This window comes from Phoxinus phoxinus (genome assembly GCF_949152265.1).
Source record: "Phoxinus phoxinus genome assembly, chromosome: 7".
Lineage (NCBI taxonomy): Eukaryota > Metazoa > Chordata > Actinopteri > Cypriniformes > Leuciscidae > Phoxinus > Phoxinus phoxinus.
Genome location: NC_136882.1, coordinates 35,116,205 through 35,130,650, shown reverse-complemented (window position 1 = coordinate 35,130,650; position 14,446 = coordinate 35,116,205). Strand labels below are relative to the sequence as shown.

Here is a 14,446-nt window from a genome sequence, read left to right as displayed (position 1 = left end):
TTAGCCTGGATAAAGCAAAACCTGCTTTTACTGACAACACAATCCTGATGATCAAGGCACTTGAGCCTTTAGTTGACCTTCCCTGCAATTAGTATACTGTAATACTAGAGCAAATCTATTCTTTTTGTGCAAAAGTAGATAGTTATCTGGTATAAAAACAATAACTGCTTTTGAATGAATGAACCTCACAATACGAACAGAAACGTACATTTAAAATAATTTTCCAGTACAAAGTATACATTTTTCAGTTCAGTTACAGTAAGGCTCTTACAATGGAAGTAAATGAGGCCAACTTTTGGAGGATTAAAAGGACAATTTTGGAAAGTGGAAGTGGAAATTTACTTAGCTCTAAAGGTGATGGGCAAAAAAAAGTATGTAAAAAATAAAAGCATTTTGTCACGTTACACTGATTGTTGTTGGAAGCAGAGCTGCACGATTAATCGCTAAAAGATTGTGATCTCGATTCAAACCTGCACGAAAATCTCATTCCTAAATGACAATGATTCGGCAGTGTCTAAAATCGACATAGTTTGGATATAAACAGTGCCAGGTTTGCATAAAGTCATTCCAATTGCTATTCAAAACCCACCCAATCACAGCCAAAACTGAAGAAAAAAACAATAATAATGGGGGAGTGCTTCAACCCACGGACAAAAAAAAACAACCCGAAGCAGTGTAAAAGAAGCCTAATTCTGGGGGAAACTGAACTTGGCAACACTGACTGTTGTCTAAGACAGTAGGGTCTGTTTGAAACTTGATGCTTCAAATAACAAATAGTCATTGAATCAATCATTCAAACTGTTATTTTTTTTACATTTTAAAAAGACTGCAGCAATTAAAATTTTGTCAGAACCTCTAGTAAATTACATATTATTGTGTTCAGTATCGTGGGAGAATCATGATCTTTTTTTGAAGCAAAAAAAAATTGTGATTCTCAATTTATCCAGAATTTTGCAGCTCTAATTGGAAGAAGTGAGAAAGGTACACTAATCTGAAAACAGCTGAGACCCTGCCATGCTGAAAAATATAGTCAAGTTAGCAGTTAAGTTCTTTTACAGTGCGCACTGTAAATCACTGCATTTCAGCGCAGCCCAAGACCCTAGCAACGACATAGCAGCACACTAAATCCACACTAAATACCTTAGCAACCACTCACAAATCCCTAGCATCTTGTGGTGAGCTTTTTCAGAAAATGTTAAAATCCCATCTTTGTCTTAGCCACACATTTCTGCAATTAAATCAGATTTAAAGCTTTTAAATTTTTCAGTCTTATATTTGACATCAACATTTTTAAATCCCATCAAAAAAAAAAAAGGCTGGCTGTCATCATGCTATTTGCATACTGAATTAAGTGGTCAAGGTTTGGCTGGTTAGCACAACCCGTTTAACACTATTCACTTCCTGCATTGCATGTCGTTGCTTCCTTCAGGAAATGCAGATCTAGTTTAGCGATTGCTCTGCTTACTTGTGTGCATTGCTGTGAGAAAGTAAGTGAAAAAGACAGAAAAGGGAATAGGAAGATAAATTGCTCTTGATTTTGGCTCGGCTGTGCTGATATCATCGCTGCATGCATACAATTACATGCAACGGACACATTTATTCTGAAGCGCGCTAAAAAATGTAGTAATACTTGGAGAGAAAACTAGCCCGTACAGTGATTTCACTGTGGACGGCATCCATTATCTTACCATATCAGAGGCAAGATGATGTGTAACCACTAATTGGAATCTCCATGGCAACTCATCACAAGCTTAGCTAATGTCAGATCTGCAACATAAATCTTTCACAACAGCTCAGCTCTGAGAGAGAACAGATGCGCTGTAAACAATCCAAGACAATCCAACCATACTGAAGCAGTCCTGATTCAGTAACATCAACACATGAGCTGTGACCACATGGACCATGTATATTTTCTGGGATGTTTTGATTGCACCCAGTTGCAAATTGATCCTTTGTAGGCGATAGTGTTTAGGATTTGTAAAGTTCCTTGTGCAATGTAGGATTTACAAGGCCCAGGCGACGCTCACACGGCCAAGGCTAAATGATAAAGAGTTCTGCAAAGACATGTTAGACAAGCTAGTTTAGATTTGTATCCCAAATGAGACATTTATTTAAAACAATTGACCCTTCGCAAGGCTGCGCCTCAAAAACGTTACTGACCGGTCCAGCCGTAGCAACTGTTGCCGTCTGCCATATTAGCAGACAAACTTTTCTAATCCAAGACTATTGCAAGTCATACCATGGTATAGACATGGTGCGAATTACAGGGGGTTTGTTGTGGGTTTCCCATATAAAATTGCTATGGAAGTCAATGAGGCCCATCAACTCTTTGGTTATCTTTTGTGTTCAGCAGAAGAAAGAAATTCATACAGGTTTGGAACAACTTGAGGGCGAGTAAATGATGGCAGAATAAAAAAATTTGAGTGAACTATCGCTTCAACTATATAGTAATAGTATGCGAGTACATTCTTTTATGATTTTCCATTTATCTGTGAAATGGTTAGGAATCACTTACTGAGATAGTGTATCATAGAACTTTTTTTTTTTTTTTGTTCTTTTCTAAATTGTTCATACCAATTTCATATTAAATACAGGCCATTATATATGTTAAATTATATGATTTATCCATGTATAGTTTATGTTGGTCATGAACTGAAAGTAAATGGAGTGACCTTTTCACATATAAATAGCAGGCCTTTTTTCCCACTCTTTTTTATTTAACACTGATTTCAAGTAAGAAAACAGAAACAGACATAATGCAGTATTTTACTACTGTATACTGCCTGCTGTATTGGCCAATACGTACAATGTTTTGAAGTAGGTGAAACTGTTCGGCAGTTTTAATAGCTATTGTGTAAGAGTTCATTCCAGTGGTGTAGTCTACGTGATACGCAGGTATACGCCATATACCCACTATAATGCCAAGAATTTCTGTATACCCACTAAAAAAAGCGTGAGGATACGTAACAACTTCATTTTGTGACAGAACTTTCACACTTTCGTTCATAAATTCACCGTGTCTGTGTTTGCAATGGACACAGATCAAATCGCGGAATCCACTCACAACTGTATAAAGCAGAACGTCACGGAATTTGGTAATTTTTTGAATGAATAAATCAAAAGTAGGGCTGTACAATGAATCAAATCTCGACTAGTGTCTGTGAATATTAAATACTCAAAGAGACTGCAGTTGTTCAACACGTCTCTGGGAATAAGCGCTCAATGTGTGCTCTACTACACACACACACTGAAGCAAGCGTGACTTCACGCTCGTGGTGTTTTCAGCGCTTCACTGTAGCTATGAGGACATGATGTAGGCTACACATGTGCACTTCATCACAGAGCTGCTATGAGAGTCACTTCATGAGAATTTCACCATTTGATTTGATAAAACTATCGTCATTCATTCATATCATACACACACAGAAACTGCAATGTCTTTACGACAACCTGTCAAAATAAAAGTTTGGTATAAACTCAAAGAAATTATTAAAGAAATTGCACAGTAAAATAATAATAATAATGAAATCTATTAAAACTTATTTTAAAAAGGAATATCACACACATTTTCATACATGTTTTAATTTAAACAGTAAACTTGCCAAAACAATAACACCATTTTCTTTCAAAAGCACCATTTCTAAAAGTAAATTTGTATTTGTGCCTATAATGTTTTTATTTTATTTTTTTATTGTCAGCTGATAAAACCTGTGCTTCAGGGACCATATTCATATAACATCTAAGGCTAAATGTAGCTCTTAACTGGCTGAGTTAAATGGTGATTAACACTAAACAGTAGAAAATCAGTCCAGTCTCATCAGCTGTAAATGTCATTGGCTGTTAAAGTCTTGTGTTGCTTATAATAAATTGACATGTTGATAACACTTAGTCTCATAATGCTCTCAATTACATGTCGTTGCATACTGTATGCATTAGTGAGTGTGGTGGTGCTTATGGGGTGATGAGACGGGTTAGTATGAGGCGGGTTAGGCGGGGGTCACAGTATACTCACTACAAAAAACTAGACTACACCACTGGTTCATTCTGAATGGAGGAATGTTTTTCTTTGGAAATTAACTGCATATTTGTGTTGAATAAATGAGATCTAATTGAATTAAATTTGATGAGCTTGGCTTTAATCTAGGTAAACTAAACAAAGCTGAACCCCCTGAAAGTCAATGTATTCACACACTGTGTATAGGATTTAGAATTTGGAATTTTAATTGAATTAGCCAAATCCCATAGGAAGTGGAATTGGAATTTTCTAGGAAATTGTAGTGTTCTTCCACACTGAAAGTTAAGTTACTAAATATGATCAAATATATAAATTAAAACACAAATTTCTAAAGGTGGCATTTCAAACATCCTATTCATCCATCCATCCATCATTGTCTGTGTCCACAAAATCCTTAAAGCTTTTTATACTTTTATTCAAAACAAAGGCCCACTTTCAAATAGTTAAAAAATAGGGTAAAATATAGTGTATATGAATTTCGATTAATTTTAATTAGTTACATACAAATTCTGCATTATGGTTATCACCTCAAATACATCCATTAATTATCACTTCAAATAGAATAATCATAATAATAAATCCAATCAGTTTTTACCACTTCACCGAAATGTCAGATTCGTTTATTTTAGCTTGTCTTAGTTAGAAACACAAACCAAGGGGTGGAGCTTAGCGAAGGTTCAATTAAAACTAGCCTTTTTTTATTATTATTGAACAGGCCTTTGTAAATTCCCAAAGCTTTATAATTTATGCCCTGAGACAGAGTAAATAATATGAATATAATGTTGGGATGACTTGCCAGAGCATTACATTCTATCATGCTTTTTCTTCCAATGTACAACTGACAGACAGATGTTGCTTCTCTCTCACAAGAATGCTGATCACTTGTCAGGTTTTCCAGCACAGTACGCCAATGCAATCCCATTTCTTTCAAGGTGAACGTTACTTCAAACTTTTTGTAGGAATTATCCTTCACATGACATAAATCATGCTTAATATGCTACTGATGAACTGAGTTATGACCAAAGAAGCAGGGATATAACCTCAAACTATTTAAATCTCAATATCCCAGATGTGTTGGTGCCTAAAAAGGAATAACTTGACATTGTATTTGCTAACAATACCACTCATACTACTCGAATGGGCCAAAGATGTAAATAGTTCCTAAGTTAAACTTTTTTGCATTTTCTGTGCTGATTGAGAGGATAAATCCATTTAAAGATACTAAAATGAGTTAAAGGGGAATTTGAGCATTAGAATGCATATTCTAATTAGTCAAAATATTCAATAAACAAACATGCAATGGTCCACGCTGCAGCTTACTTTATACCTATTTATACAAGAATGTGAAATTAGGCTAACTTTTACAAATCAGAAATGACTATTCAGGTTGATATGCATCAGCTGAGAATTGGAATACACATGCAAAACATATAAATGGTAAATCAATGGCATTTAAAGATATGGCATTGATCACAATTTCCACATCACCTGGAGATGAGAGAGAGAGAAAAGTGCATTCAGGGTTAGTTTTTTTCTGTGGCCCTTTAGAACCTGATTTGTCAGAAACATAATTCCTATCTGCTATTGCCATAGTAACAAAAACTTGTCACCATGGCCACGGCTAAATTAATACAAAAACATGCCAAAATACATTGGCAAAGACCTCAGTGACAAACATCAGTGACTATGGCTACAGTCAATGAGTACAAAAGCTCCCTTCCTACGGTAGGCCGTGCCCCTATAGGAACTGCCTGGATGCAGTTTGCTTCCCAAAGCTTACACATTCTCCTGGTGGGAAGAGGGCAAAAGCAACCAACAGGGAAGCCAGATAAAATCTATGCCTTCGAAATCTCTGAAAGCCCATTCAGGGCCGAGCTCAACCCTGGGTTTCTGAATGGTGCTGTTAGCTAAGCTTTTCAAGGAGAGGTATGTCTAGCACATGTTCATTTTGGCTTTGAATTTTCCAGGAATTCAAGGTCAATATCTGCTCATATGAAAGCAGTACCTGAATAGCAGTAACTGTTTAAACTAGCTGCAAAATACACTTAAACTACTGATAATATCAAAACTAAAGTAAAAGTTTGTTGTGCAGCTAAAATATTTGAAAGGCGCTCTAGATGCCTTAAACCCAGCTGAAGAACCTATGTTTAAAAATATATGTTGCTTGTTTGGGTCAATTGTTAACTGGTGGGAGAACTAAGTCAAGTGAACTCAGAACTGCTAGGCCATCTTAAACCAGCTTAAGACCAACAACCCACCACAGATAACACATTTTTGCACAGAGTTTGGTAATACAAAAAAAAAAAAAAAAAGTCAAGGCTTTATATAAATATTTTTAAAAAGAGGGAGAAGATTACATTTGAAAACTCAATAAGAATTCATTTTTGCAGATGTTTAAAACCCATTTTACTTTGGCAATTTGACATATTTATAAATGAAACTGATTTTGGTTATTGAAAACGGATCCTTACACTTCAAAATGGAGCCAGGTTGCTGAAGGGGGAAAAGACAAACCGTTTTCTATTGTTTGAAATAACATGCACCAATGAACCGCACGCAATAAGACCACGCAGGAAAAGTAAAAAGGATAATTTTTGATGTCATGTTGACTTTAAACACTCACAAATTAAAGATGTGAGGGCTAATAGTTCAGAACTGGGATGGTCGGGTGAATATATTGCTCAGGTTGCAAAAATAACAAACAGCTTTGACAGTAGCGCCGAGACATCTTCCCTGTGAGCTGAACTGGGAGCCAAAGAGTTTCATTCACCAAGCTGAAATTGCACATAAATTACCTTGAAGTGCTTCATGCTCTCCTTGACTGTGTTTCTCTGGTTCCACCCTGGCTGGCAACTCTAGCAGCATACTAAAATCGGAAAATAAAAATGGTAATGAGAGAAACCGTATCCTCTTCCAAATAAAATCTCATGCTAAGTGAACTTTCTCCACGGCTGAGATAGAACCATTGTGAAACGAGTGCATTTAAGTGTCCTTAATGTTTACTTGCTTATCAGTTCTGTCGCAGCAAGGTTTGTCTTTATAATTACACCATAATTAAACCGGTCTCATTAAGACAAGCTAGAAGAAGAAACACTGCCAGGTTTATGGTTGACTGCCAGGTTTATGGTTGACAAAGTTTGGTCAAGAATTCACCTTAACCCTTTGCAGAGACGGGAGGCTCTCGTAAGCGGGTTCGAAAATGAGGGCCCTTGATAAACATCCTTCTTACCACAGGAAAATTTGCAACATAATTATATACTCTGTAAAGCCTCCGTGTCCTCTCTAGAACTATTTGAGAGTCTCTGCAGAGCTGTAGACGCAGTTGGGATCCACGACCAAACTGCAATTCTTACCCACCGACTGGTCATAAACTAAAAACCAAGAAACAGACGATTCCCCTACAAATGGCTGCCATGTTCGACAAGTCCCAGCATTCCTCTTGGCTGGGTCAGTGAAAGAGAAAACAGAACATGCCACTGGTGTGGCCTCAATGTGGTCAAAGCGCAGCCACCTTTCTGAATGGGCGAACACAAGACTCTAACAATACATCCATTGTAGTGTGTGCATGGTGCATATCTTTGGTGGGGTATAGTGTCAGAGAAGACAGATTGCTAGAAGAAAAAGCAATTGCGCTGAAATAGTGACGACATTATGAAGGACAGCAGAGCGTGTCAAACATGCATCGGTTTGTGCAGGCCAGGAGTCTGACAGGCCTAGAGGAAAGAAATGCAGGGCACAGTCGCCTATAAAGACTCAAGATGAGCAGCAAGTGCCATGAGAGGCCATGTCTTAAGTCACAATGAACAATATAAATGGCATCAGTAATATAATAAAGGATACCAATGTTCAATGATAGATCATTAGTCTACACAACAGAGGCATCAATATTAAAATCCCTTACTACATTTTGTCTGATTAACTAAAAAAAGAGGAGATATTATGATTTTTTACATTTTCAACTTTCTTTAATGTTGTTGTGTTTGAGCATGAAAAAGTTCTGCCAAGTTATAAAGTGCAAAATCCAGTCCAAAGAGTTATTCTCTATATCAGAAAGCACTGTTTCTGAACTCCATGAAACGCATCGATTGTAGTCTTGAATTTTCTTCTTCATTTAAATATTTCCCACCCAAGGTATATGCAAATAAAGGGCACGAGGCTTGGTTGAGTTGTGTTAGTAGTGTGTTGAAAAACGTGGGTAAGGTTAAGGGATGTGACATTTCCAAAACACACTCAAAGCGGTTGACCAATCACAACAAACTGGTCCAGCCGACCAATGAGAGCATTTTTTTTTTATTATTGTTTTTGAAAAAAGTCCTTATGCTAGCCAAGGCTGCATTTATTTGATCAATAATACAGTAAATAATGAAATGTTGTAAACTTGCTGATTTTAAAATGTCATTTATTCCTGTGATGACAAAGCTGAATTTCCAACTCCAGTCATCAGTGTCGCATGATTTTTCAGAAACCATTCTAATATGCTGATTTGCTTCTTTTTTTTTTCTTTTTTTTTTTTAGTTTTGGAAGCATTTGGGCTGCTTAATATTTTTATGGAAACCATGATACCATGATTTTTTTTTTATATATATATTTTTATGAATAGAAAAGTTCATAAGAAATTTTTTGTAACATTATACTGTAATGTCTTTATTAATTATTTAGCAATAATGAATTAAATATCAGTAAATTCATAATTTCCCTAAAAAAAAAAAAAAAAATCTAAAACATGTATAAAACCTGTTCCATAGATATCCACTGATTTTGCCCAGAAAAGTCTGCAAATTCCATCTGGGTCCAGTCACAGCTATCCATCTTATAATGTCCTTTAAAAAAAGGCCCCTTAGGCACTTTATAAGTAGGATAATCTTCAGTCAGGAATGATTTAGACAACCCTGTGCTTTTTTAAGTTCAGGAAACGTGGGTTAGCTGAGAACAAATTCTACATGCGTTGTCTGGAGGAATATATTGTGCCAGCAAAAACCACAGCTTTGACCTCTAAGAATGTGAACGGTCCCTGGGCCAAACATTCCAACAGACATCAGAAATGCAAATGAAAGAAACAATGTAATATTGATTTTGCATTAAATGAATGATTATTTTTCTCAGGCTGCTTTTAACATCTCTGTGTACTCTGATATTGTGGGAAATGATGGTTGAGAGGAAAGGATCAGAAAGACCATATGAGAGCATTTCTAGAGAAGGACACTCATGCATCTATATATCAACTATAAATCAGCATCAGCAAAACTTATATCAACTTAAATATTTTAGCTGGACACCCTCAGAAAGCAACCTGCTTTGATCAACATCAGTTTGGGGTTTAATGCATTACTAAGAAATGAATTAATGTAATTTTCCCTTGAAAAAGGTAAAGTAAGGGATTACTCTTATTTTTTCTGTAATTTAATTAGTAACTTCTGGTGTAATTGCATTAAATATGTTATTTAACCAACAATTATATTTAAAAGAAAACTAGTGGATTTAACATCTAATGATAAAATGTATGTTTTTAATGTAAACTTCATTTAAATACTTTGGTCAGTTCAAGAATAATTTATAAAATGTTATATTTATTTGAAAGAATTAAAAGAGCAGTTTCATGTCTATCCTTGTATTGTACTGGTCGAAGTTGATATGGGATTTAGAATATAATAAGTGCAATACTTTTTGAAAGCAATTAGTACATTAAAATAATTGCACAGCTAAAGATGTAATTAGTAGGCTAGATATAATTAACTTTGATTCCCATTACTGTTTTCAAAGTTTTTGTCCTGCGTTTTTGTCAACTATATACTGAATACGTGGCATCCAACACAACATCCAAAACAAAATAAATCAGCATAAATTACTGATTTGGAATCATAAATCTCTTTATGTTATATATATATACATATGCCTGAGGGCTTTACTGGGTGGCTGAACATGAGGGAGAGCTTTAGAAAAGAATTAGCTGTGTGAGTTTAAGACATCCAGCGGCCTCATTGTCTCTCTGATGCTGCTTCTATTCATCAGGCAAGCCATGTAATCCCAGGAATTAGGCCGAGATGAACTATGGAAAGATGGATCACTGTGACCAGTACTACTGGCCAACCCTAAAACATCTGGACACAAACTATGCCTACAATTCTAAACTTACTTTTTGTGCAGAACTAAACGTAAAGAAAAGCTGACAGCACCTCAGCCAGTAGTGATTCAACCAACACAGACTCAACCAGTGGGGCATACTATCTGTTGGACCAACCAATGAAAGTGTTCAGGAAACTAGAGTTGGCAAAAAAAAATATTAAAATTGTGACGCTTTGAGCGGAATCATAAACACCTCTGATTGGCCATTGTGTTCACGAGCTCATCAGATAGATCTGTGATTGGCTACAATAATAAAGGCACATGAGCGTTTGAGGGGGAAAAAACGGAAGTATTTGAAAGTGTTTTTAAAAAATATCTGGATCTGTGCAAGCGCTCGGTGAAGAGTGTCATTGATGTATTTTTACAAAATATTTTTGAAGCGCTGATCCTTGTAGACAATCACAGACATATTCGATGAGCTTGTGAACACATTGGGAAATCAGAGGTGTTTATGATTCCGCTCAATAGCGCTCAAAGAGTACATACTTTTTAACAACTTTATTTCAAACATTATTTTGTTATTGCAAGTGGTGCAGAAACTACTCAATTTAAATGGCTAGATATAGCAAGAGGAAGAGGGTGTTAAAGCTGCCGTCAAATTCAGTGAAATTGACACTATAATCCGACAGAACAACATAAATAAGGTGGTTTTAAAAAAAACCCCGAGCTTCTAACTCCACCTGGAGCGTGTTATTTTGTTTTGCAAAAATCCACCGCTCCCGGATCATCGGGTCTAATCAGCGCAGGGGGGTGTGAGATCTGACTGTCAATCACAGGTCGTGCACAAATCACAGATCCCCCTCCCTTATGGAGCTAAATGAGTCTCAATAAAGATAAATACACACACTACATTCACATATGCACACACAGGATTCATACATGCACACACATGATTCATAAATACACACACAGGATACACAAATGCGCACAAAATTCACAAATGCACACACAAAATTTAAAAAGCACAGAAGATTCACAAATGCATACAAAATTCACAAATTCACACAAAATTCATAAATACACACACAATTCAGAAATACAAACAAAATTTACAAATGCACTCAAGATTCAGAAATGCACAGGGCAAGATTCAGACGTGTATTTCTGATGCACACACAAATATATATTGATTTACAAACTGCTTGCGGTCTGTGAACTTCACTGCATTTGTGTGTGAATTTTGAGACTCCCTTGACTTGGCTCGACACACAAATGCCTTTTTTTAAACAGGGAATGATCGGCAACCAATCAGATATCTCCCTTGGTTTAGCCAATCACAAGAACGCACCCCGCGTGGGGGATTGTTTACTCATAAGCCAATCACATGAATGCGTTCACACAGCGCGATATGCATGTGGCGCGGGCGCGGTTGGTTGAGACATAGACATCATATAGATAGACGCCCTATCGACCGCTACTGTATGGGAAGCCAAACAAACCAAAAGTGGGACGAGACAGCGGGGGTTTACAGAGCTTGCGCCGCGCTGACATGTCATCTGCGCGGTTCAATGTTCCGAGCCGCGCGGCCGACTCGTCAGCGCAGCGCGGACGTGTTTCCTAGCGACAACCAATGGGCAGCGCGGCGCGAACAATCCTCACCAGCGCTGCACTGATCAAACAGCGCAGCGCAACCATACATGCAAATAAATGTACAATAAAGAAACCCCAGCTTCCTTACAAAAAATTGGTTCTCTGCTGAAGTTTAGGAGTTTTTCCCTACAGAAGACAAAGAAGAAGAAAGACAAGATGAAATGCATACATTTCTTATGTTTATTATAGCTATTTAATACTGTTAGTAAAGAGTAGTGTTGTGCGTCGATATTTTGAAGAACTGCACATATATAGAGGCTACGGAAAGAGCAGTACAAAGCAGAAACTTCAATGACTTTCAATTTCGTAGTCGTCTTGAGGAGCACGCCAACCTTCTGGAAATTATATCGGACAGTTTACATGTTCAGGTAATGTATGTTAGTAAGTTTTGCATTCAGCCATCATTTGTAGACTTTAAGCTTTTTATGTCTGAATTCCATAATCATTTGTTAATTTTGAATAAAATGCTAAAACTAAAGATCAATTTTATGTTATCTTGATATTTTGTGATATTGATTTATAGGGTGAATTCAGTGTGATTTGGACACTTTTTGCTATTGAGATTAATTGGAAAAAGTGTCCAGGTCATTCTAAAACATTATACAGTTTTAGACTAGGCTATATAGGCGACCAGGTTGATTGGGAGGGACACTTTTTCCAATTGCTGAATGCAAAACTTACTAACATACATTACCTGAACATGTAAACTGTCCGATATAATTTCCAGAAGGTTGGCGTGCTCCTCAAGACGACTACGAAATTGAAAGTCATTGAAGTTTCTGCTTTGTACAGCTCTTTCCGTAGCCTCTATATATGTGCAGTTCTTCAAAGTATCGACGCACAACACTACTCTTTACTAACAGTATTAAATAGCTATAATAAACATAAGAAATGTATGCATTTCATCTTGTCTTTCTTCTTCTTTGTCTTCTGTAGGGAAAAACTCCTAAACTTCAGCAGAGAACCAATTTTTTGTAAGGAAGCTGGGGTTTCTTTATTGTACATTTATTTGCATGTATGGTTTGCGCTGCGCTGTTTGATCAGTGCAGCGCTGGTGAGGATTGTTCGCGCCGCGCTGCCCATTGGTTGTCGCTAGGAAACACGTCCGCGCTACGCTGACGAGTCGGCCGCGCGGCTCGGACCATTGAACCGCGCAGATGACATGTCAGCGCGGCGCGAGCTCTGTAAACCCCCGCTGTCTCGTCCCACTTTTGGTTTGTTTGGCTTCCCATACAGTAGCGGTCGATAGGGCGTCTATCTATATGATGTCTATGTCTCAACCAACTGACAGACAGAACTCCACCGCGCCCGCGCCACATGCATATCGCGCTGTGTGAACGCATTCATGTGATTGGCTTATGAGTAAACAATCCCCCACGCGGGGTGCGTTCTTGTGATTGGCTAAACCAAGGGAGATATCTGATTGGTTGCCGATCATTCCCTGTTTAAAAAAAGGCATTTGTGTGTCGAGCCAAGTCAAGGGAGTCTCAAAATTCACACACAAATGCAGTGAAGTTCACAGACCGCAAGCAGTTTGTAAATCAATATATATTTGTGTGTGCATCAGAAATACACGTCTGAATCTTGCCCTGTGCATTTCTGAATCTTGAGTGCATTTGTACATTTTGTTTGTATTTCTGAATTGTGTGTGTATTTATGAATTTTGTGTGAATTTGTGAATTTTGTATGCATTTGTGAATCTTCTGTGCTTTTTAAATTTTGTGTGTGCATTTGTGAATTTTGTGCACATTTGTGTATCCTGTGTGTGTATTTATGAATCATGTGTGTGCATGTATGAATCCTGTGAGTGCATATGTGAATGTAGTGTGTGCATTTATCTTTATTGAGACTCATTTAGCTCCATACTCCCTCGCGCAGACGCGGACAATATCACATGCACACGACACGCCTGAAGTTCGCCTGAAGATTGTACGAAGCGTGATGGCAGAGAGAAAATCTAATAACAAGCTTCCAATTCCTCGGTTATTGCTATCTATGGATAGATTAGCCAGGGCAGCCTACCTCCGAGTCGATGGTGTTGATCGATGCTGAAGAGACGGACGCGTTCACAGAAAATCAGGTACACACGCACTGACGATGGGCGGGTGCTCGTTGGTAGTGGGAGAGGGGCATGAGAGTTGTAAACATTCAAAATTTTGTCTAAGTCCACTCAATCTGCCAGACTTGCCGACGGCAGCTTTAACAAACAACGTTCTTGTGTCGCTTCATAAAATTGAGGTTAAACCTTTTATGATGTCTTTACCACTTTTCTGGGGCTTAAAAGTGGTAGTTGCGTCATAGACTGTCAATGGAGGGACAGAAAGCACTCAGATTTCATTAAAAAGATCATCTTAATTTGTGTTCCGAAGATGAACGGAAGTCTAACGTGTTTGGAACGACATGAGGGTGAGTATAATGACAGCATTTTCATTTCTGGGTGAACAAACCCTTTAAAAATACGTTTTCGTAGAAAATATCAATGTACATGAAATGTTTTAATTGTTGCCAAGTAGACGTTTAATTAAAAAAAAAAGACAAAAGCACAAAATTACTTAAACCTAAACTAAAAACAAAACAAGTATAAAAAAATAAAAGCTTTTTCAAAATATTAATAAATACTATACAAATAGTATATAAAAAGCATTCTAAAATAAGACCGTGAGCAGCTCACCACACACAAAACAGCATTGTACAGTCTCACAGCTACATATTAACATA

General features: G+C 37.2%; 1 long non-coding RNA gene across 1 annotated transcript in view; it reads right to left on the bottom strand.

Moving 5' to 3' along the window:
• The window catches only part of LOC307001861, a 51,046-nt gene that overhangs the window by 35,770 nt on the left and 830 nt on the right, over positions 1-14,446 (bottom strand). The window lies entirely within an intron of this gene.